The sequence below is a fragment of the Pinus tabuliformis genome, chromosome 7 (assembly GCF_031772625.1).
Source record: "Pinus tabuliformis cultivar Carrire ecotype Pingquan chromosome 7, CPIR1, whole genome shotgun sequence".
NCBI lineage: Eukaryota > Viridiplantae > Streptophyta > Pinopsida > Pinales > Pinaceae > Pinus > Pinus tabuliformis.
In genome coordinates, this window is record NC_142293.1 from 865,121,827 (window position 1) to 865,147,431 (window position 25,605).

Here is a 25,605-nt window from a genome sequence, read left to right on the forward strand (position 1 = left end):
GACGAATACTTGGAAAAGCTTAGACATATCACCACTAAGGAATATTTGGATGTGAATACATAGAATATGCATAACTAAATTAGTGTCCATATCCAAGTGAGAACAATGTTGCTCGTGTTCCAGAAGCAAGTTCAAAGTGGTTCCAAATCATTGTGTGCAGATGTCAGGGCGGCTAGAGTTTACTTCTAGCCAAACACCATCAGACAGTTTGGGGATGTCATCGCGTAGTACCAATCTTGGCACCGATACATGAATGAAAGACATCAAGTGGAAGCTGTTGAGCTAGAGTTTCCCCAAACTCAAGCATGATAGAGTTTTGTCTTATCAGGCTATCTAGTTGACTCTACTGAATTTTGTCTTATATGGGTACGAGTGTAAATTGTAATATTGTTTTGTAAATAATTTGTAAGTGGAATTCAGAGTTTCAATATTGGAATGTGAAAAGTCATGATGTAATGTAATGAGTCATTTTGTAAAAAAGTTGAAGAGTCATAAGGGAAGTACAAGAGTCACAAAGGGGAGTTAAAGAGTCACCCCCTCTTGTTATAAATATAACCTCATAACTCATGTAAAGGGATTTTGGGAGCCAAGATTTTGGCTAGGCTTAGGCTTAAAATCAGGAGCTTGGGAGTTTGTGAGAGCTTTAGATTCTCTGTAGCATAGATGAAGTATATTTATTTGGAGGATAAAGTGATGCTGACTTCATGTTCCACTATTGGAACTAGTGGCCTACCAATGGAATATGTATGACTAGAACTTTCACTTAATAAAAAGCTCAGAGTCGACACGTTTTCATGCATATGTTGTAAATATAGTAGGACTATTCTTGTTATGTTTTCAATGTATGTTATTTAACTGATGCTTATGCTTATGAACTATTTCATTTTCATTGGTATGGATCTTGTTGAATGTGTGTTGTAGTTTTAATTCATCACTATTAACTTGTGAATTATTTCTCATATTAGATTTTGATGTCATTTATGCTCATGTGTTCCTTTTAAGTTGCATACTATTAGACGATTTTAAGGGGCTCACCTACTTTCCCTTCCATTTGGTAGGACCTTCATGCATCGCACTTGAATCTGTGTAGGGTCACACACGTATTGTCACGAAAGTCATCATACATCACACTATGCATTATTGTATCCAAAGCACATCATTAAAACCCACTGCATCAACAATCGGGACGTATTCCAGATGGGACTCCTACACTAAACAGTCTGAGGTATAATTGGGACTTCATATTAGGGAGATCCCCTGAATGTTGGTGGGTCTAGCACTATCAACACTTGTAAATTGAAATTCTTTCACTAAAATATCACATGAAATTTTTTGAGTCTATGCATTTTGAACCATCTAGTGTGGTTCATCATTAGGACAAACTGATGAACCACATTGGATGGTTTTAAATATGTAGAATAAATAAATTTCATGTGATTTTTTACCGAAAGAATTTGAATTTACAAATCCATTATTGTCAGAAAATAATTCCTACATATTTAGTTTCTTAAGAATATGATATTTAATTAAGGATGTCCATTGCTACAAAATAGGATCCTCATAATATTTTAGACAAAAAATAGATGAGCTAATTTTTAAAAGGATGTTCAGAGGGAAAAAACCTACTCTTTTGAATCATCTTGTTCATCTCCATCATTGTTTTCAAAAGTCGCACCCTCAATTTCATGTACCATCCTCCCAACATTTGTGGCAACAGGAAGTCTAATCTATGGTGATTCTATTCTTGGAAATGATGACGATGAACATCTTGTAACCTTACCCATATTCTTTATTGACCATTCAAACCATCTTGACCATTCTCGTCCTCGGGGTTTGGCAAGAGGAAGTTAGACAATCCAAGCATCCAACTAGTAAAAAACCAGTGGAAAAGAGTAGTCTTAAAGGTTTCTTGTGGCATGAAGTTATCAATGGAAAATGGAATATAGATATGAAAGAAAACATGTCTATTGGGATCTCTGTAAATGGATCTGACATCATAAAACAAATTCAAAATTAACAAGTCAAAGCTATTTGATGAAATAAGCTCGCATTAACCAGCAACTAATAATACTAACTAACAGAACATACTTTAAAATTACTTATCAACATACAATGTATCCAAATGGTATAGGGAAGGAGAAAAATACATTGCAAGTTTGATTGGTAGGAATATGAAAAGTACAATCAATCTTCCATAAAAAACAAGATCCTTCGTGAATGTTTATGTATTAGATCATTAATGAGATATTGGAATGGATTATAGTTTCGATCAGTAGGATTTATGAGAAAGTATACAATACTAGGATGAAGTACTTGTTGATTAATAAATCAAACAAGAATGTTATTTGATACTTGAAATATGTAATATAGTGTTAATCATAATGCATCAGTCTTTTTGCATGATGCAAATACATCAACATAAAAATTAAAAGTAAATAAATTCAACTTCTGCTACAAAATTAAACCATGAAAAACACAATTTCCTTAGAGAGAATGAGAAAACCTCTCAAAGAAGGTTGACAAAGATGTTTAATTGTAACATATACAAAATCCAAACAAGCCAGTGAAGGAATGAACTTCTTAAACGTGACTCCTAGGAAAATCCCACCCTATGAGACAATGTTGTTCCAGGCAGTCTAATGGTGGACATATCCAACCACCAACCACATAATAAAGGTAAAAATCCAATCTCCACTAATGAAAGAAAAGAAACATTCACCATGGTGAAAAATTATTTTCCTCGAGATAGCAACAACACTGCAAGAGGAGTAGAAACCTGTGCCACCAAAGCTATATAATAGATCCTACTCACTGTCAAAGGCTCACCTTTATTGTAGCATATCAAGGTTATTAAGCCAAGATAACATAAAACATAAAGAAAAATAACCATGTAACTAATAGAAAGCGTTGCAGATAAGAAACTCGTAAAGAAGAAAGAAAGGCTTTTGTCAATATTTCCATTGATCCCCCAGGTTTAGTAAAATTTGAACCACTGTCAGATTGAAGGACACCAGTGTTCATATTCCTTTGAAGAAACTCCTTGTTCAAGGCACTTGTTGACATATTTTCAATTGAATCGAGAATATTCTTTAAAGTGATGTTGAAGAGAGCCAAATCTAAATTTGAAGCACTAGACATTCCTGGTGTAAGTAATGCACTAGATGTAGTGATGACAAGTTGAGATGTAATGGAAAGAACTTTCTGTCTTAGTTGAAAAGGTAGAAATATTACAATACCAAGAAATATCGTGTTACTAGCCAACACTTGCAAGGTAAACATCTCAACAAAATTATTTAACCAAAAATGCTAAGCAAAGAAAATTGTCATTTAAAAAAGATCTAAATCATATAGGGGAAATATATCAAATTTAATGGGACATGTAAACTTTCCCAAAAGAATTAAATTTAACAACCTTATCATAAGGGAAATGGACTCACTGTTATTCCATTTTCAATCAAATGAAACACAATACCTTGCATCCCCACAATTTCAACAAATAACACATCCTCAATACCATATGCAACATCTCCACCATTGAACATTTTCTCAACATGTTTCTCAAGCCATGCAACTTGCGCTTCCACATGAGCCACTACATTTTTTGCATTTCTCCTAATCAATTTCCCAACACCAATGTTTTCCTATCCATCTCCACCACCCTCACCATTTCCCCCAAGAATATGAGCTCCATCTGATGCAGGTAGACGTCTTCCTACTATTTCCCCATTTTTCCAGTTGATGCCATTATCTTCACACTCAGGGCTTTTCCTCTCAATTTCATGAAGATGTCTAAAGAACTCACGTAGATAGGTTGCACTCAAAAATATAAAAACAATTAAAGCTAACATAGGGAATCCATGCAAACAATCTATAAACAAAAGAGCTGGAGAAATATTTTTCTTGGAGATATGAGTTAGAAATAGTTTCTCAGCCTCCCCAAGGCTCCTCATAAATGACATTTGCTAGATATAGAAATTTATGAACATAGAAAATTTTAGGGGCGAATGTTCGTCCTTTGGCGAAATTAAGGGGTTTTAAATTTTTAGTGGGCGAATATTTTGTATCATAGTACATTTTTACAAATCACCTCAAATAGCCCACCTTATTTTAAGGGAGAGGGTAAAAAAAGTAAATTTAGCCCTTGAAATTAGGAGTTACAACCTTCCATTCGCCCATTTTCAAGAATAGGTTTTATTTAAGTGAATCCTATAGGCCAAAGGCCGAAATACCATATTTATAAAAGAGGTATGGAAAATTAATAAAAATATAAATAAATGAGAGGTATGGTAAATAAATAAAACATTTTTTATATTTACTCCATAAGTCACCTTATATACATGCAAGGGTGTAAACAAATAAGAATATAAGTAAAGTGGAGGTATGGTAAATAAATAAAACGTCTTTTTATACTTACTCAAAATGTATGGTAAATAAATAAAAATATAAATAAACTAGACGCATGGTAAATAAATAAAACCTCTTTTTATATTAAGTCCATAACCCTCATTCTATTTATGAAGGCTCAAGAAAGAGGTTTTATTTAAGTGAATCCTATGGGCCAAATACCATATTTGTAAAAGAGGTATGGTAAATTAATAAAAATATAAATAAAAGAGAGGTATGGTAAACAAATAAAACATTTTTTTATATTTACTCCATAAGTCACCTTATATTTACGAACACTCAAAAAATGTGTTATATTTAGGTGAAACCTATGGGCAAAATACTATGGGACAAATACCATGGACTAGATTGTTATTAATACCATGCAAAAAAACATTATTAACTCTAATATTAGTATTAATAAAAATAAAAATGGCACATGGTATTGACCCATGGTATTCACCTGGAATGTAGCCTATTTAAATGGGGGAATTAAACTAGCATAGATCCATCTTTACTCTGGATCTACTAACCCCCAAGAGGTATCAAATATCATGATATGCAAACTAGCATAGAGTGAAAAAATATTTGATCCGATCAAGAGTAAAAATGGATGTTGTAATTTAATGTATGTTAAACATTTTAGCTCGGTTAAAATAAAAAATAAAATAAAAATCAACTATTAATTTTAATAATTTTTATAAATTACCATTAGTAATTTTTGAGCTCCAGGTTTATGATAACCCATGGTATTGACCCATGGTAATACCATGGTATTCATGTGAACATAGACTATTTAAAGGGGAAATTCTATCATCTTAGATCCATCTTAATTATGGGTCTACCAAGTGCTCAGAGGGATAAATAGATTTCATCCCCCTAAGAGTGGTAGTTGTGGAGTTAAGATGGATATAGGTTGGTTTTTATGATAATGAAGATATTAAATAGACTTAGGAAATTATACTGTAAAAACATCTTAAGGTGAATGGTTAAAGCATAGATATTGGACAAGTATATTTGTATACTTGTGTTTTAAACTGAAACAAAACCAGGGCTAAAAGGAATGGATTGATTGCACTAGTCATCCTTCTATAACTTTCCAACATATGCTAGAGTAAACAGATTGTAATTTGGGTAATTTTTCTAATTGCAAACAGGGACATACTTGTGTATTGGCAAGGTGGTTACGAGGTCCCTAGAAGTGATGAATTTGAATTTTTCTTAGTTTTATATATAGTATTAGGTTTTTTCTCATGCTTTCTGTGAATGGCATGGGTGAATTTTATCCTACACCTACTAGTTTATTGATATGTAATTTTGGTAATTTTGATTTCAAAAGATATTTTAAAGAAATGCAATGATTTCATTCGTGTATTCAATAAACACAAGATTTTATAATTGAGTAAAATATTCACCATGCCTGGTGAGAGATTCGCCAAATAATTATATATACATATCATATTATTGATAAAATCACCTTCCATTTTTCCTATATACCATGGAGATTCGCCCATTTATTATACATGTAAATTTATGGGGGATTCTTAAAATTTTCCTTGTTTATGAATGGTATACAAATGATCCATATAGAAAGTACAAAGGAAAGCCACAAAATGAAGTGCAAGTCATGCCATTCTGTTGATGTTGTACCAAATAAAACCTCTCTGAAAGGTAATATTGTTGGCACATTTTCAGCATAAATAGGAGAAACAAAGGAACCAATGGTTGCAAACCTGCACATAAATATCCAAAAAAAATAGATGAGAAGAAAAAAACACTATAATGATACAAGAATACAACATAAAAGTATTACACTCAACCAAACGTTTATGCCAATACCCAACAAAAAAAAGTGGTTCAATTCTGCATTAAAATATAGTTGCAATCTTAAAGGAGAATGTAAAACCTATTTCACTATTGACCTATCTTCCAAAAGGGACTACACAAATAAGACTCTAAAATTTTCTAAAAAATTAAACAAAATATGCCAGTTATCAAGGATGAACTCATGATAATGTCAAAAGGTTGGTAACAACACCGTAAGAGAAGCTAGAGACCACTAGTACCCAAACAAATAATTTTCCTCATCAAATGAAATGAAACTCAACAAACTACCTCAACCTTGACTATAACCTACCCTTGGAAAATAAAAAAGAAATAATAAAAAAAAAAAATTCTTAGGCGTCAACTTTATTGAGAAAATTCTAATTTATATCCTTGAAGGAATATTGTTCCAAGGTTCAACACACGCATTATAATTTTTTTTTGAACTCTCAATATTATCTAATTAAATTACAAATTCCTAGCAAAAGAGCATGTTGTGCATCCAACATTAGGATCACTTTGAACACTTTAAAAACCTTTAACAACCGAATACACTCCAAATTTTCTCCTACCATAAGTTTGGTCTCTCAAGGCGAGAGATGATAGAATTGTTAATTATTAGCCTGTTACTACTAACTCATTGAAATAACATATTTATAATGAACCAAAATTAACAAATATAGAAATTCGAATTTTCATTTCATATATTTTTTAATTATACCTTGTTTCCCCCCACTCTATCACATGGTCATGGTGTTCTCGCTGCACACTTTTTCTATACAACCTTTTTTTTTTAATTTTGTGGGACCTCACCATATTATGTTTCTTGTTTTAAAATAATCATAGACAATTTACAAATATTTATCATTTTTTATATGTGTTAGACCTAAATTTGGTTAAAAGGTAAGATTACGAATTCAACTAAGTAACCTACTCAAAGACAACGAGCTTCTCTACCACTAAGCTACATACCCCTTTCATGATGGGCACCTTTAATGGTTTGATGTATACATTTTTGACATGCCACATCAAGCACTCCTCAAGGCATATAGATGAGGCTTCCTAGCCACCTAGATCTAGTACTAAGTTAAAAATTGGAAAATAGAGGCATCAGACTCAAATCTATGCCCTATTGGAGGGTTTCTCCACCACTAAGATCCATTCCACTTTCATGTTAATCACTCTTACTAAGTTTCTCTATAAGTGGAGTTTTCCAAATCCAACACTACGCCTCAAGCAAAACATAATCCAAGGAGCCCTAGCCAACAAGCTCTCATGACATGCTCAAAACTAGGCAAACTAGGATTCAAAATTAATACAGTTGCACATTTCTAACTAATGAGATGCTCCGCTAGCCAGTAGGGTACTCTACTACTAAATTACATGTCCATTTCATAGTGGGAACAATTAACAATTCATCATAGAAGTGTGAATTTCGATATCAAACACTCCTCTTAAGACACTATAGCTAATGCATCTAAGCCACTTAGCTCTAATGTGATGTTAAAAACTAAGCCATATAGAAATCAAACCAATGACCTGACCCTTACCATTGGGATTCTCTACCCCTTTCATGGTAAGCACACTTAGAAATTCATTATATAATTTCAAATTGACACATCCTACACTCTCCCCCAACCCACAGAATTCCTCTGATACAATGTCAAAAACTAGACAAGTTGGGATTTGAACCAAGGACCTACCCGTGGACATTAGAATTCTCTACCACTAAGATACACATAGGACTTACCCCCCGCTAGAAATTCATTCTACCACTAAGAGTCACCCTTAACCCACACTTTGGGTTAGGACTCTCTTAGACACATATATTTGATACTGGAAAGGTTGGGGATTGGACATAGGGCCTACCCCTAGCTAGTTTGCTCATATTCCACTGAGATACACACAACCCCCATGTAGAAAATTATTTTACCACTAAGCCACATACACATTTCATAATAAGTAATAATTTGTTGTACAAGTGTGGATTACCACATCCAACACTTCATGTCAAGGTAATACTTCCTATTCACCTAGCTCTAATACCATATTGAAACTAGAAAGGCTATGAATCAAAACATGGATGTGCCTTAAGCCTATAAGCTTCTCTACCACTAATCTACATATGTCATGCTTCCAGCTAGTCAACAAATTTACAATTCAGGTAAATTCCCATTTCATGATAAATGGCCTTACGACTTGAACAGAAAAGTATATATGACCATATTCACTGAAATTTCACAAATATATTAAAGTAGAGCATAAACCTTAATTTTATTGTTCTTCTAGTTCATAAGGTAAGTCATCCCTTTTGAGCAAAGCTCAGATAACCAGTGGATTATGTTTTCTCAAAGATATTTTGGAGAAGTACATGCCATCTCCATGTTGGTCTTTAAAGTTCCATAAGTTTTCCTGAACTTCTATGCCATATTCCATATGATTATTTTCCCTTCAAGTATATTGATACCATTTTATATTTCAATATTTCTTGGGCATGATCTAGGAGCATCCTAGATCCATCTTATCTCTGGAAATACTAAGCACTCAGAGGGATCAAATATCTCAAGATGGAAACCTCTTTTTCCGTGAAATAATATTTGATCCCTCTCAGCGCTTAGTATATCTGAACATAAGATGGATCTAGGCTAGTTATTATACCAATAATAATATATAATGAATAAACTGATAAACAAATAATAGTATATTAACTAATTTCTTCTAATCAAATTGGTAACTTTTACATTACATAGGATTAAAAATAAACCTATTAAAAACGATGAGAAATTATATTCAAAAATGAAATGCTAAAGTACATAATTAATTTTAAATACAAATTATTTATTTTGTATCAAATGTCATGAAAAAAATGTTAGAGCTGAGAAAAACCCTCACATAATCCATGAAAAATAAATATATAAATAAGAAAACTTTTTAATATCAGTATAGCAAAAGAAATGAAAACGTTTTAATATCACTATAAATGTTTATTAATTCTATATAAATAAAGTCCACAGGGTAGCAAATTTCCAAATGCACTAAGTGGTAGAAAATTTAGCATAAAAACATATTTTACTGTAACCTTCTAGTAGAGCATTTTCAATGCAATATTTTCACGGGAGGTACTCCCCGCCAAGTACTACATTGAGATCCTCGTAACACCATCATATTTTGATCAACCACTGACCCCCTTGGGTTATGGGAAACTTGGGGGTCAGAGTCAATAGGCACAAAAATTAAACATCAATGTATATGGTCTATTATCCATAAATATAATATCTTTCTTTGATGTTAGACATACTAATATGATTTAATTGATTTCTACTAAGAGATGCTTTCAGGCACCTAGTGTGTATTGTTGTTGTTGTGCCTAGTAGTCCCATGTTTGGCCTATTCATGGTTATTGATTGGTTTGTCATTACTAAAAATATTTTTGTACTATCGTATCTTAAGTTAATATGGTGATTTCACCCAAAGGCGCTATACAACCCAATATGGTAGGACCCCATGTAAACATTGATGCACATAAATGTCAATTTTTAATAGGATATGGAGAGGTTTGCATTGAATTTTTAGGTAATAAAATAGTTAAGATAAGTTTGAGGCAATTATTTGATGGGTTTATCAATGATGGTTTACAAGTCCATGGTATTCCATAGACCATGATATTTTCCAGTGGTGTTCATTATGATTTAAAGGATTGGGGAAATATATTATAGAATGCAAGAGTACCAGCTTAGATACATCTTAACTCTGGACTTGATCATTCTTAGCACTTGGTAGATTTGGATTTAAGATGGATCTAGGTTGGTTTGCAAAATAATTAATGTTTATGAAGTCCTTGTAACATAATTTTTCCAAATTGAATGTTTCTATAAGTTCTATCTTATAATTGGTTTTCATTGTTAAAAGAAAAAAGTTAAACATAATATGAGTCTTGTTATCACCCCAAGAAACTCTCCTAGGTTGTATATCAGAGATGCTTGGGAACATTACAAACTCAACAAAATGTTTGAAAATGGTGGCTGAATGAAAGAAATGTTGCATATTCAAGCCAAATAACCACTTCTACTATGCTTAACCCCAGACATGGGTGAACACCGTCATACTACAAGGCTTTAGACCACCAATTACTCACAGTTTTAAGGAAAATGTGATGATGGAGAATACTGATCACACCAGTAGATGCACAGGACCCTGTGATGGCCAACTGCAACCAGTAAAGAGGTCTGCAAATCTATCTCCTAATGCACAGATAGGATGACAACTCTCTGGCATTAAAACAACAGAAACCTGAAAACACATTCAATAATACTAACTAGATTCTAACACAGAGGTGGGATGATAGCCCCTCTAATGCTAAATGTCTATAGCACATGAATAAATGCATAACAGGCTCAACATGGAACAAAGAAGAAGAAGTGGAAAGTGAGAAATTAACAGCAAAAGAAGCTTGCATTAGCTGAAAATGAAGACTAGATGCTACAGGTATCATAGTAGTTACAGTCTCCAGAAGTTGAACTTTACATCAAAATAACATTCATCAACCATCAACCTCTTGATTTTGGGTATATATAGAGGTTATTTACAAAATTTCTCTGCTATTTATTACACGAGAAGGGGTCATAATGGACCACCTAATACATTAATTCTCAGATATGGGGCTCTGCTACACTTTGCCTACTTTAATGGATGATTTAGACATTCCCTGGCGTTCTGTGGTCCTTCTCGGGCAGATGAAGTACTGACTGATACAAGTCCCATGACTAATAACTGTGTTAACTGCTCGAGGTTGTCTTGTTTCCTTCTTGGCCATGTTGTTCCTTGAATGCGGTGGTTGCAGATTAAATGTTCCGGGTACAGGTAGATGATCGTCTTCATTCTTTGGCAGTAGAGAATAGTCAGGAGTGCTATAGACAGTGTGGCGAGAGCAGACCAAACAGAAGAACCATTCTCAACCGTCGGATCACACAAATTAATGGTGGAGATCGCTAGATGATGAGTATTGAGACGACGGGAGAGAGAGAGATGCGGATCGTTGGATCAGGGCGCAGTGGATCCGACGGTCATCGCACGAGAAAGACGCGCTGATGATATTGGGCGAGGAGAGGCAGTTTTGCAGGCAGGCAGTATTCCCCGCACCGCCTATGGCGTCAAACGGTTTCCGTATGAGGGCGTGCATTCAAATAAAAATACGACACGTGGTGGACGAAACCACCGCCCCCACGGGTTAACGCGTGTGCAGGTCGCACGATTGGGGCTTGCGACTACCGTTAGATCTTGCGATGGACGCGATCAATGATGGGGAAGTGAATGATGCTTATCGCACGATAGAAATGGCGAAGACTGTCAGATCAGGATGCGATCGACGGTGGAAATCAAAGCGGAGGGATAACGGGGTAGGTGCGGTTATGGCACGCGGGAGACAATTAATTTGAGGATCAAATGAAGGCACGGGGCTTTGAAGATTTCTGTAAAAGGATGGTGGAAAGCGGGAAATGTAGATTTTCATAGAAGAGACAGAGACAACAGAAAGCTTGAGTAGAGGAGAATGTAGGTTTACGAAGGATTTTGGGGAAAATAGAAACAACGGGAGGTTAAGATGGTATGAGGAAACTGAAAGAGGAATGGAAAATAGATTGTTGCGAGCACCTCTCTGGGCAAAAACCAACCACCAGTCTTGTCTTTGACCCTCAACTGTTCAAATTTGTAGCAGAGCTAACACTGGCTCCTTCTGGGGATGAGATCCTCCCTATGAGGTCTCAAGAACCTACAGACCAATGCCTTGATACAAAACTCATCTTTAAGAACATTTCCTAGTATCCATTGGGCATGGAGTCAAACTAAGCCTATAACAAAAACTGAACAAGAAATTGTTTACAGTCATTAAAACCTGAAAACTTAAATCTTAAAAAAAACTGCCCATCTGCTGGGCTACCAAAATTGTTCCTCATGTTCTCGGTTCATCATAGATCAGCAAAACTAGATTTATTTGATCCTCTACCTCAAAGATTTTGGGGCATTTGACCTTAATAGGTAGATATGGATCAAATCTCATCTGCCTTCTATGTGCTCTCCTCCTTGGATGTTCTTCATGGGAGCCTTTGTACACCTTCTGAATAATCACTGTTGCTGTGTACTTATCTTTGTCACTTGTGGCCTGCACAATTAATATGAATGGTATACCAATATGTTCATGTGTAGGGTACACAGAAACATTATCTGCTCCTGAATCTTTGTTTGTACAATCCTCAACCAAGGAGGAGTCCCACAACTATACACCCTCTTCCTCTGTCATCTGACAAGCTGCCTTTTCAATCTATGTGGAGGCCTCCTGGGCAAGCATCAAAATATCAAGACTGAGATGATCAGTTTCAGCCTTGAACATTGAATTTTGTTTTGCCTCAGTGTTCAAGGGGTAACTTTGAGGGATTTTCACGTGAGCAGACAGAGGGACAAAAGATGGTGGGGAGCTTTCCTCTCCCTTTTTGATCACTGGGCTGGGGACAAAAGCAGGTAGGTGAACTTGCAGATCTGCATAGTCATTGGAAGCTGGGCTGGCATTGAGCACAGATTCTTGGAAGATGAAGGTGCCTTTTTCTGATTGCTATTGCTGATAAGCTTTTTGTTCTGTGGCTACAACAAACTGACCAGTAGTGCCTCTTGATAATGCTTTTTCATATGCAGCTCTGGTTAGGAAAGGAGCACCTTCCAAACCATGGACCTCCTCCTCTTCTTCAGGCTGCTCTTCTTCCATGACTGAATTCTGCAAAAGGGTCTTGACCCCTTTATCTTCATTTGTAACTTTATTTCTTTGTAGAATCTGCAAATTCTCATGTGTTCCTCTACATGGATTTGGAGTTGGAAAAGAAATGGAAAAATGAGCTCCTGCCTCCTTAGAATTCTGATCAACTTTTAGTTTGGAAACTTCAGAGGCTAAGAACTCAATCATCCTACCTAATTCATCAATCTCAGGCTCTGAGGATAATGAGGATTCACCTCCCCGTCTTCTCCTTTCAGCATCTCCTTCGAGTCTTTCTGCAGAAATGATGTTTTCTTCTACCTCAAAGGTTTCATTTTTCATATCAGCCAAAGAAGTACATCTTCTCTCTCTTAACAGTAGGCAAAATTGAGAATCAAAGGCATTAGCATAAGTAAACATGGCAGAAGCAGGGGTGGGTCTTACTTTAGCTGGCATTCTTTTGTACATAAGATTGAATCTGATGTTGAAATCAGACAACAGTTCACCATCTTCTCTCTGCAAGTTCCTGAATCCAGTATGATAATAGAACATATCTTCATTATTCCACCAGTGCTTTAAAAATACATCATCTAGGGCCTCAATATCTGTTATAGACCTAGGGGGTAAATTTCTGAACCATGTTCTAGCTTCCCCATCTAGGCTTTGGACAAAAACCCTCATCCAGACATCCTCTTCATTGATATCTAGGTTATCAGCATAACTATAAAAGGACTCAAGGTGCTCTTCAGCTGATTTTCCTTCTGCACCAGTAAACTTTGGCATAAATTCTTGATAATCTACTGCAGGCATGGCATTCAAAGGGGTAGGAAAGACTAAGGGTCCATACCTAGCAACAACGATTCTTTCTATCTTTGTAAGGGTTTGCTGGCATGCCATGACTGAGGTAAATGGAAGGATACTAGTAGACTGAGTGGTATGAATCAATGAAAAGAATGACAGAAATAGAGGAATATTATGGACAACATGGATGCTTCTTTCTTTGAATTTAGGTCCGAAAGGGAAATGAATGACTAAGGAGCTTTATGAATCTCTGAAAGTGACTTTCACTAGCAAAGATACATGGAATTTCTAAGGCTTACCTGGTCCTGATGCTCCTTCCTGCGAGATTTTCTTCTGCTTAATGATCTTCTCAGGATCAGGCACTGGTTCAGCTGATGGTTTCTAAGGATTTCTCCGAGCATGCCTCACCAACTGCGCTAGAACTTCAATTTGGAGTTGCCAATAGTTGGCCTTCCTCTAGTGGAGTCGCTAGATAGATGATTACAACCAGAAACTATGTTCAAACCTTGTCTATCATCAAAGCTTGAAGCTGTGTCATTCTCCCAAGGAAGTTGAGCATCGATTCTCCTCTCCCCAACAATGACACCAATCAATGTTATCACCCAAAGAAACTATCCTAGGTTTTATATCAGAGATGCTCAGGAACATTACAGACTCAACAAAAATGTTTGAAAATGGTGGATGAATCAAAGAAATGTTGCATATTCAAGCCAGATAACCACTCCACTATGCTTAACCCCAGAAATGGGTGAACACCCCCAGACTACAAGGCTTTAGACCACCAATTACTCACGGTTTTAAGGAGAATGTGATGATGGAGAATACTGATCACACCAGCAGATGCACAGGACCCTGTGATGGCCAGCTGCAACCAGTAAAGAGGTCTGAAAATCTATCTCCCAATACATAGATAGGATGATAGCTCTTTGGCATTAAAACAACAGAAACCTGCATACACATTCAATAATACTAACTAGATTCTAACACGGAGCTGGGATGATAGCCCCTCTAATGCTAAACGTCTACAGCACATGAATAAATGCATAACAGGCATAGCCTGAAACAAAGAAGAAGAAGTGGAAAGTGAGCAATTAACAGCAAAAGAAACTTGCATTAGTTGAAAATGAAGAACAGACGCTGCAGGTATCACAGTAGTTATAGTCTCCATAAGTTGAACTTTACATCAAAATAACATTCATTAACCATTAACCTCTTGATTTTGGGTATATATAGAGGTTATTTACAAAATTGCTCTGTTATGTATTACACGAGAAGGGATCATAATGGACCACCTAACACATTAATTCTCAGATATGGAGTTCTGCTACACTCTGCCTGCTTTAATGGATTATTTAGACATTCCCTGGCGTTCTGTGGTCCTTCTCGGGCAGATGAAGTACTGACTGATACAAGTCCCATGACTAATAACAGTGTTAACTGCTTGAGGCTATCCTATTTCCTTCTCGGCCATGTTGTTCCTTGAATGTGGTGGTTGCAGATTGAATGTGCCGGGTACAGGTAGGTGATTGTCTTCATTCTTTGGCAGCAGAGAGCAGTTGGGAGTGATACAGAAAGTATGGCGGGAGCAGACCAAATAGAAGAACCAATCTCAGCCGTCGGATTGCATAAATTAAAGGTGGATACCTCTAGATGAGGAGTATCGGAAGGACAGGTGAGAGAGAGATGCAGGCCGTCGGATCAGGGCGTGGTGGATCCGACGGTCATCGCACGAGAAAGACGCATGGACAATATCAAGCGAGGAGAGGCGGTTTCGTAGGCGGGCGGTATTCCCCACACCGCCTACAGTGTCAGGCGGTTTCCGTATGAGGGCGTGCGATCAAATAAAAATACGACACGTGGTGGGCGAAACTACCGCCCCCGCAGGTTAACGCTTGCGCAGGTTGCGTGATCGGGGCTTGCGACTACCGTTAGATCTCATGATGGACGCGATCAACAGTGGGGAAGTGAACGATGTTTAATGCGCAGTAGAAATGGCGGAGACTATCGGATCAGGATGCGATCGACGGTGGAAATCAAAGCAGAGGGATAGCGAGGTAGGCGCAGTTATGGCACGTGGGAGACAGTTAATTCGAGGATCGAATGAAGGCACAGGGCTTCAAAGAGTTCTGTAAAAGGATGGAGGAAATCGGAAATGCAGATTTTCATAGAAGAGATAGAGACAGCGGAAAGCGTGAGCAGAGGAGAATGTAGGTTTACAAAGGATTTTGGGGAAAATAGAAACAGCGGGAGGTTAAGATGGTATGAGGAAACTGAAAGAGGAAGGGAAAAGAGACAGCTGCGAGCACCTTTCTCAGCACAAGCCAACCACCAATCCTGTCTTTGACCCTCAACTGTTCAAATTTGTAGCAGAGCTAACAAGTCTTATATAATATTTTCTATTGTGAATTATAAAATGTTATCGACCTCCTAATATAATAAGATATGATACGCAACGCAAACAAAATTTTTGATAGTACCTAGAATTAAAGTTGTTATCGTAACAAACATTTTGGGATAATTCTATTATTAAATAAGTTTTATTGACACTTCAAAATTGTGCCAACCTTATACTAGAATTATAAAACAACACAAACAATATGGTATTTTCTATATCAAATTATAACCAAACTAGTTCATACTACTAATATACATAATTATTATCCTTTTCATAAAAAAGATTAACTAAATTTTTAATAGGAACCATAATAATATTAGAAGAAATAATGTAAGGAGTCCTAGATTAAGATGTCAAAGATTTGTTTATGCAAGTTTATATAAATTTGCTTCATATAATTTATGATGAGAATTTTATTGAGAAAAATGATGAATAGATATATTCAAAGTAGTGAACTAAACTTAGTCTAGTTAAAGTTCTAAATTCTAGATCCACTATATAATTCCAAATTTAATGAAATATGTTTATTGTTGAAGTCATTGTAATATAAATTTTCCAATTTTAATGAAACATGTGTTATAGGATAAAATAGGAGAGTTTCTATAATTGGCGAGAAATTGGAAAAATTTGATTTTTATTCCTGAGACAATGACAGTGAACCGAACCCAACCCAATAAACTCGATGGACTCTGTAATAGAGTAATGACCAAGTGAGCCTGATGTTTCAAGACAAGTTTCTTTTATGGCACTTCCATCGTCATCTCTATTATCTTGTGTTTTTTTTTGATACTTTGTATAGTCTAAAAGACAATCTAGTAGCCTATGAGATATGCAACTATAAAATTTTGAGCTTATGCCACTGGTATATTAGTAGCTTGCACTACTTTTGTCTATAATTTTTTTATATTAATGTAAAAGACTGAATATTAAGAAAAACATGATCAATTTTAAAACCAAAAGAAAAAAAAAAAAAAAATCTTGCTAAGTTATCATTGAAGTAGGCACACATAAATTCATTTAAATACTTGTGTGGGAGGTGACACAATGTCAAATATTGCATCCATGGCAACATCAAGTTTAAAGGAACTGACATATTCTCACCTAGGTCATAGTGTATTCTCTCATAACATCTGTGTATGCTAAAACAATAATAGTGAAAAGAAGTATTTTAAAGTTACATTTATTGAATATTTGTCAATTGTACAATTAAATATATAACCAATGACTTAACATCAAATAAAAACTTTACGAAGATGATTCATAAGACTTCCATGGATAAGATCCTCCATCAAGCAATTACAAGTATGCCTACAATGAGGGATTATATATAGTGCTACTCGACCTAAATCAGAATCATTAGCCTACCAATGTGGAGTTGATGGTCTATAATCGATGTGTCCTAAAGAGTCGACACCTACAACTTTAAGATAATCCTTTGATGTATCTCATTTGGAGGCTACACACGTGAAATATATTGCACTATAATACATGTGAGACATGTTATCATAGTGCTTGTGTCGTCAAAACAATCCAAATGCTTAAGTGCCTATGGGGGATTGGGTATAAACCTAGGAGTAGGTGGCCCTATGAATGAATTATGCCAAACATTTGGTTGATTCTAAGGGGAGCCAAGACAAACCCATTGTAAATCACTAATGCTAAAATAGTCCACATGGAGGTTAATTGTAAACATGGCCTATTATTTGCAAAGAGAATAAAATGGTACCTTTGTATTATAACAAATTGGTTTATAAAGAAACATAAACGATTGACTCATTTAGTTCTCTTTCCATGTATCAATTGCACACCAAACATTGCAAATACATCTTTTCCTAGGATCATAGGGTTGGTTGAAGCTTGGTTTAGGGTTTACGAAGGACATGCTTGCATTACATCTATATTCGAAACTAGTTTTCCAATGGAAATCCTGGTCCGTGAAATAATAAGACGTAATATATTTTTTGTCATGCATAGAAAAGTGCGTACATGTTATTTGTAGAACCAAGTGTGCATTAATTTAAAATAAGTGTGTTAATTTTTAAGCCACTTGGGACCATGCATCCTCATAAATACTCTAGTGGGCCAAGAATAATAATATTTTTAGACCATGAGAAATCCTTGTAGAAGTCACTACAAGACTATTTAAGAAATTGTGTCAAGAATACATGATTGAATCAACATCTCAAAAGTGTCATGTTCCTATAATGCCACCACTCACTCTAGGTTATCCATCATAGGGTTTATTCAATGGTGAAGGTCAAGGTAATCCACTCATGTGTCTAGCAAGAATGGTACTACTTATCATATAGTCCTCTCGTGTACATTTAAATGTGTTAGATATTCTAGAGGGGAATTGTAGAGAAGATACGTGCACCTTCATTGATATTCTCCGCTTGTTTCGAACATGCCACCACTCACTCTAGGTTATCTATCATAGTGTTTATTCAATGGTGAAACTCAAGGTAATCCACTCATGTGTCTAGCAGGAATGGTACTATTTATCATATAGTCCTCTCGTGTACATTTAAATGTGTCAGATATTCCAGAGCGGAATTGTAGAGAAGATACATGCACCTTCATTGATATTCTTCCCCTTGTCCTGAATAGTTGTCCTTTGGGGAGACGGGGGATATTCTTGCCCTTGTTCCGTCAATAGAAGCATATTCAAGTCAACTGCAATTGCTTCCTCAACAGAACCATATCCAAATCAACTGCATCTACCTACTTAATGAGCACTTGTAAAATGAAAAGCGGGGTGCAGATGAACGGAAAACGGGATGCAATTCCCGAAATTAATGAGCTCTTGTCATGGGTAGTGCAGGATGCAATTCCCGAAATTAATGAGGCTTGTCAGGGGTAGTGCGGGATGCGGCTAACCACTTTGGAGATTTGTTGCCCACGATCATGCAATATAACTTAAGAAAGTTAAAAACCAGATCAATATCTATTAAATATAGCATAGAAAAGGGTGTAATCCTAATTAATTAATGGTCATGAGTATACAATATATGTGTACTTGTGTATGTTGTAAAGGAGTAATGTATGATCCCTTTCCAAACAATTAATAGTATTTGCGTAGTTGTTTGTGGAGAGGGCGCAGTGGGGTGTGCGTATCCAATTCAACTGCAACTGCCTACTTATCAGTGTTCAAAATTGAACCCCTCCTAGCCCTTCTTTGGGCTCCTGGCCCTTCCTAGAAGGGCTAAAAAGAAATTACACTTCCAAAAAAATTTAAAAGATCAAAACCACTAGTCAATTACAAAGGTTAGATTAAATTTTTATATTTCAAAAGAAGGGGAATATTTTTAATAACCTGTCAATACTTTTTTAAGTTTACTATAATTTTGAGTTTGTACTAGCGCATAAATTGCTCTGACTAGTGATAATTTCGTAAAAGAGACCAGTGAAAGTCCAAATGACCTCATATAATTTAATAGTTATGTCATGATTTGGGAACATTTCCTGAGGCCCCTAACTTAGGCCAACATGATGCAACTTGCAACAATAATACATGCAACAGTCATGGTACTATTACACCTAACACAGGGTGGCAGAGCAAATTGAATAACCATTCAACAACTATGCACGTGCTCTTGCTCCTATGTGATTATCCTTGATTGCTCTTTCCCTGCATCCACTTTTTCCATTTTCATTTGAATTGCAACCCATCATCCATAGAAGGAAAGTTATGGTTCCACGCTAGACTATAACGTATTTTTCATTATCCTCCTCATATCTTCATTAACATTTGGTTTTTCATTCTATGGATTCTTTAATGCAACACTCCTTGAAGTATTGGCAGCCTTCATGGTCACACAATGTCTCATGGGCACCACAGAATCCACCCCAAGAAATCAACATTGTGGCTAGATACACTGAATACAACTGCTTGCCATCCTTCCATTCTAGGAAGGGGTGGTGGAGTTGTTTTCTACATTGTTAATGGTGCCATTTTTATTGTCATAATTATATGAATCTACCAACTATGAAAATAATATCTATCTTAGATCGAGGGTATTGGACTCCACAACTATAACACTTTCATTCAAACTCTTGCTTATTTTTCTTCGTTGCTTAAATCCATACAAATTTTTTGTCACAGTATGATTTTTCGTGAAGTGTTTGTTCTCTATCATAAAGCTACAGGTTTCCTTGAATGTTACAAAACATAATTCAACAAATCAATGAATAACCTATCAAGAAATCTATAGTCAAATCCTATGGAATCTTGCTAAAGTTGAATTTTGTCTATCATAATCTTGCTAAGGGATTTTTAATTTATGTATTTACTTATTCTATTGTTTTTATTTATTTAATAGGCGTAAATCTTGAAAAATTCTCCTATTGGTTGTCCTAAGAAGGATAAAATGCAATTATCAATTGTTGAATCATTTGGCCTTACACAACATTCTAATCAACCACGTAATATTCACAATGAAGTTGATGCTCATCTACATGAATATGATGAATCAAATAGTGTAGAGCTTGTTGAAATAGAAAACCCATCAAAGAAACACAAAATAATATTAAAATCCAAATGGAATACAATATTTCCATGGGCTTATGTTTTAAAACATTTAATGGTAATGAAAGAATAAAATGTTCTTGACGTGTTAAATTTAAAAGTGAGACTCCATTTTCAAAAGAGTGAACTACCACTCTTCATGTTAGTGGTATAAGTGGCCATGCAAAATCAAAAGCTTAATTTTTTTTTTCAACTTTTGGAGGGAACAAGCGATTGAAGCAATATTCCAATCACAAAACATGTAGAACTAATGGTAAATGTTGGGAAGGAAAAAATTATATCAATGATTGAAAACATGTATTTTGTTGCTATACATGTTTATCTTTAGAAATGTATAATTCAATATGTGACTTGAATAGGTATAAATGAACTCCACCACCAAGAAAAGATTTTCTTCAAGTTTCTAAAGAGGTGTATTGGAACAAACTAAAAGAGAAGATTTTACATAGGTCATTTTACTCAATTTTAGTTGATCAAAGCACTGATAAAATTATGAAACACCAATTGATTGATTATATTACATTTTTTATGAATGGAGGAAGAGTTCAATGTTTAACAAAGTTTATATGTTTACTTCAAATAAAGGATGGAATAGCTCAATGTAAGTATGATCTAGTGAGAACGCTTTTAGCATAAATGGATTTATATTTGATGAATTTTGGTGGTTTTGGTTCAGATGGTGCTTCTTCCACGAGGGGTATTCATGATTTATCTCCTAAGCGTCATATGCTACTCATTTATTAGTTATCCATTGCATAGATCATGGGGAAGCATTAACAATCAATGAGGCTTCATCTCATTTTCGAGAGTTGCAATATATTAACAAATTTGAAACAAAGTTTATTCATGACTTGGAAAATCAACTAAAGGAAAAGGAAAATTGAGAGAGCTAATGTATACATTTCAAATCACTAAGTTAGTGGTCTTACAAATTCATCAAATTAGGCAGCTCTCTAGAGGAAAGGTCATGGAAAGAATTGTTAAACTCATGCATTATTTATCACGATTGGGAATCAGGGGAGAAACAAATGTATGAGTTGGCAACAATATTTCAAGTGCATACTTGCATCCATATACTTGTAGACATGCTCGTTGAATTAAATAAGTTGAATCAAAAGTTCGAAGAGGATCATGTTGCTATTACATATATTGACACTACTTTACATGTTTCTATTAGCATTCTTCATAAATGATTTTTGGAAAGCATTTTTGGTGTAGATGCAGTGCATATGTCTTCTTTTTTAGTTAAAGCATAAAGAGGAACCCTTGAATTTGTAGATAGTACAAGTATGGTACATTTACATCCATTTAAGTTTGAAATTTTTCCAAAGATGAAAATATCGGGGCTACTATATGATTGTCCTTTTTTGGGAAAATGTTTTATTGTAAAGGTGATTAAATCTTTAGATAGGAGATTCATAGATTTACATGTATTTAATGTGGATAAGTTTTGCACTTTTCAACATTATTATGAAGAAGTGAATGATATAGATTGTCCAACAAAAATATAGTTGAAATATTTATGTGAAAAATTTATTGTGGATAATTGTGGATACTGCTAGATGTTTGGGTGAAATGAATTAATTTATTTGTGTTATTTGTAAATCATACCTGAAAAGCATATGTATGGCATGACACCTATGTGGAGATGAACATGGATGGTTTTAAGACTTTCCATATTTGATGCAATTATGGCAAGCTATTCTTGTTATCCCAAGAACCACATCAGTGTGTGAAAGACACGTCAGTGTCTGAAAGAGGCTTCTAAAAATTAAACAGGATAAAAAATGATGATAGATAAAGACTTTCATTGGAGACACTAAATATGTTAATGTTTCTCTCCCTAAGTGCACATCATGCTCTAAATGGGGTAGATTGGAATGCAACTTATGATGTAAGGAAATAAATGAAAACTAGAAATCCATTTCCATTGGGAAAATATATTTATCTTTTCAGTTATGTAAGTCTAAATACTTTTGAAAATCATCTAATGAAACATATGTTTACCTTTTTTTAATAGGATTTGATATTTTTTTGTTTGTTTATTTACTAGTAATATTGAAATTTTATAGTGTTTTGATTGAAGTTACTCTTTAAATTTTTAAGATTTTTAAGATTTAGAATGACACTATTTTATTATGGATTTTTTTTTAAGGGTTTATTTAATATATACTTTTCAGTAGAAGTGAATTTTTTTTATAACCTTTCATCTTTGAAGGGTTAGATGAATATATACCCTTCCAAATTAAATTAAGAGTAGACCTTCAAATTTGATCACTGCTACTTATATCATTCCTCAACCCATGAAGAGTGAAAAACGGGGAGAGGAAGATGCGAAATTAATGGAGGGTGGGTTGCAGTTGCCGACCATCATGGAACCCTATATTATTCCTCATCACCGTATATATATGTGTGTGTCTCTGCAGCCTAACCACAGATAAATCGGCAACTTTGAGAATACAAATAAGAGATATTATTTGTACTGTGAGAATGGAAATGATGAGGCGGCATTGAAATTTGTCCAGAGATTGAAATCAAAATTCTGGTTGCCCAACAAAACATATGCAGGACCCTCAGTTTGATAAACAAGTACTACAACCACCAGGTTGGAAAGGAAGAAAAGCAGTGCTCGTCCGTAAATATTGAGAGAATCAACGTACCGGCGAGCGCAGTGTGGTCAGTTATTCGAAGGTTTGATAAACCTGAAACGTACAAGCCCTTCGTCAGCAGCTGCTCCGTCAAGGGAGATGTCAAGGTGGGATGCTTCAGGGAAGTCAAACTCGTATCGGGGCTTCCAGCGAAGAACAGCATTGAGCGCCTTGAGATTCTGGACGGGGAGAAGCACATTCTCAGTTTCAGGGTGTTGGGAGGAGAGCACCGCCTTCGGAATTATCAATCCATGACGACATTGAACGAGGTCGTGGAATGTTATGTGACAGATATTCCAGAGGGGAATTCTAGAGAAGATACATGCACCTTCATAGATACCATCGTCAGATGCAACCTGCATTCCTCGTCAAAGTTATTCCCACGGCCCACGTCTCAACAAATTAAGAACAAACTGCATTATTTTTTAATTGTTATTTGTTACGGGAAATCTGCACTCTCTGAGATATAATTCGAGTTGGCTCCATCTCCTATTTGTAGCCCAAGAATTGCTGCAATTTGTGTCCAAATTGATGGTGATCTAATTCCTGAGGATGCTTCATATCCAATGAAACTAATTAAGGTAATGAAATATTTTGATTGACTTCATCGCAAGCTGAAATTGCAGAGAAGTCCCTATCACTAGCTTTTTTCTGGGCAATTAATCGAACTATTGATCCTTCTTCCTGTATGATAAGAATAAAATAATAAATTCCTATAAGGCAAGTTTTATACCATTTCTCAACCATTTCCAAGAGAGCTACTTACTGAAATAAAATAAAATAAATGTAGTGGGTAGCTTAAATAGAAATGTGTGCACTCATAATATTTCTTCATTATCACTTTCCTTGCCTTGCCTCATTCTTCAGAGCACTTGAAAATGCAATAGTAGAGTCATTTCTAGGCTACCATGGCAATATTAGTTTTGATATATATGTTGGGTAAGTGTCATATGTATTCACAGTAAAGCCTATTTAATCTTATATACAGTCCATGTTAAAAAATGAAATTAGCATACCAACATAGCAGATTCTAGGTTGATATGAATATGATAAATAAACAGTCAGTTGTGTATTTATGTGAAGATTAAGAAGATAAACAAAGAGTTGATAAATGTGCACTTTTAATAGCAGAATGAATGTTAATACGAAAAAAAGAAAGAGAGAGGAAAAGATAAAAGACACATATCTCTATTTACACCCAAAAAGCAGTTATTTAGATTGATATGAACACATTGAAGTTTGACATATGTTTGAAAAGAGTTTAATATCTATGGGCATTTGATAAAATGATTTATTATTGAAGCTAAAAAAAATGACTATTGGAGTCAAAATTGTTGTATGAAGTAAAGAAGAGCTAGCCATTTCATATGGAGTGGTTAAATATGTGATTCTTCAATGCTTTCTTCATGTAGCTATGTGAAATTTAGTGAGATTACTGGAAGAGAACTTTTCTACTATTTTTTGAAGTGAGAAAGAGCTCCAAAAAATGATCTACTTCTTCTTTGGCTTACAACAGGTCTGAGTTGCACGAGTTTCACTGGATTTGTCTATGAAATTGCTTAGCTATGAGAACCCTTGCTCTTATTGTTTGTTTCAATGCTCAAGATCACTATTTACTGAACGGATTTTGATATTTTATACATTTAATTTTGAAATTGAGTAATCTGGGAAATGGCCATGTGTAACTTCATTTTTGGCCATGTTATTGTAATTGGCACCAAAAAACCGAGTCAAATTCTATCATAGTTAGGTTTACACAATAGTAAGATATCATTATATTTTCTTTGAATGGATTTTCCTAGGACATTGGTTAGCTATGGGAAATTTTTCTCTTAAGTTTTTTTCCAGCTATGTGTCACTTGAAGGCAACAGTAAAATCTTTATTTCAACTTATCTCTAGCAGCATAAAATCGAAAACATCTTCACATTACCTGTGGGCCAATTGTCCAAAATCCTCTTCAACCTCATCTTCCTCATAAGGGACACTAGAATATGGTGTTTGAGAGCTAGAAATCAAAAGTTGTTGTGGTAAAGGAGACCCTGAGGCTGTAGCATCATGTTTTGCAAGTGCACTCTATAAATCATCATTTAATAAAAGACCTTGTCGAAGAAGCTCGTCATTTGTATGGTCATAATCAATAATATATTATCAATAAATTAAATTAAAATTTCACAAAAACAATCTTAAAGAACTCAAAAAGCTTCATAGAGTGTCTCAATTTATAATTAGATGGCAGTGTCCTACCATGATTTCCCAGGATTCTCTGTACAACTCCAAATCTGCATGCAG

At 35.1% G+C, this 25,605-nt stretch overlaps 2 pseudogenes; one reads left to right on the forward strand and one right to left on the reverse strand.

Annotated features, from left to right (window-relative positions):
- Nucleotides 1-1,789: 1,789 nt before the first annotated feature.
- On the reverse strand, nt 1,790-15,166 carry LOC149250349 (putative E3 ubiquitin ligase SUD1; annotated as a pseudogene).
- A 572-nt stretch (nt 15,167-15,738) lies between these two features.
- LOC149250350 (abscisic acid receptor PYL12 pseudogene) lies at nt 15,739-23,785 on the forward strand (annotated as a pseudogene).
- The last annotated feature ends 1,820 nt before the right edge of the window (nt 23,786-25,605 follow it).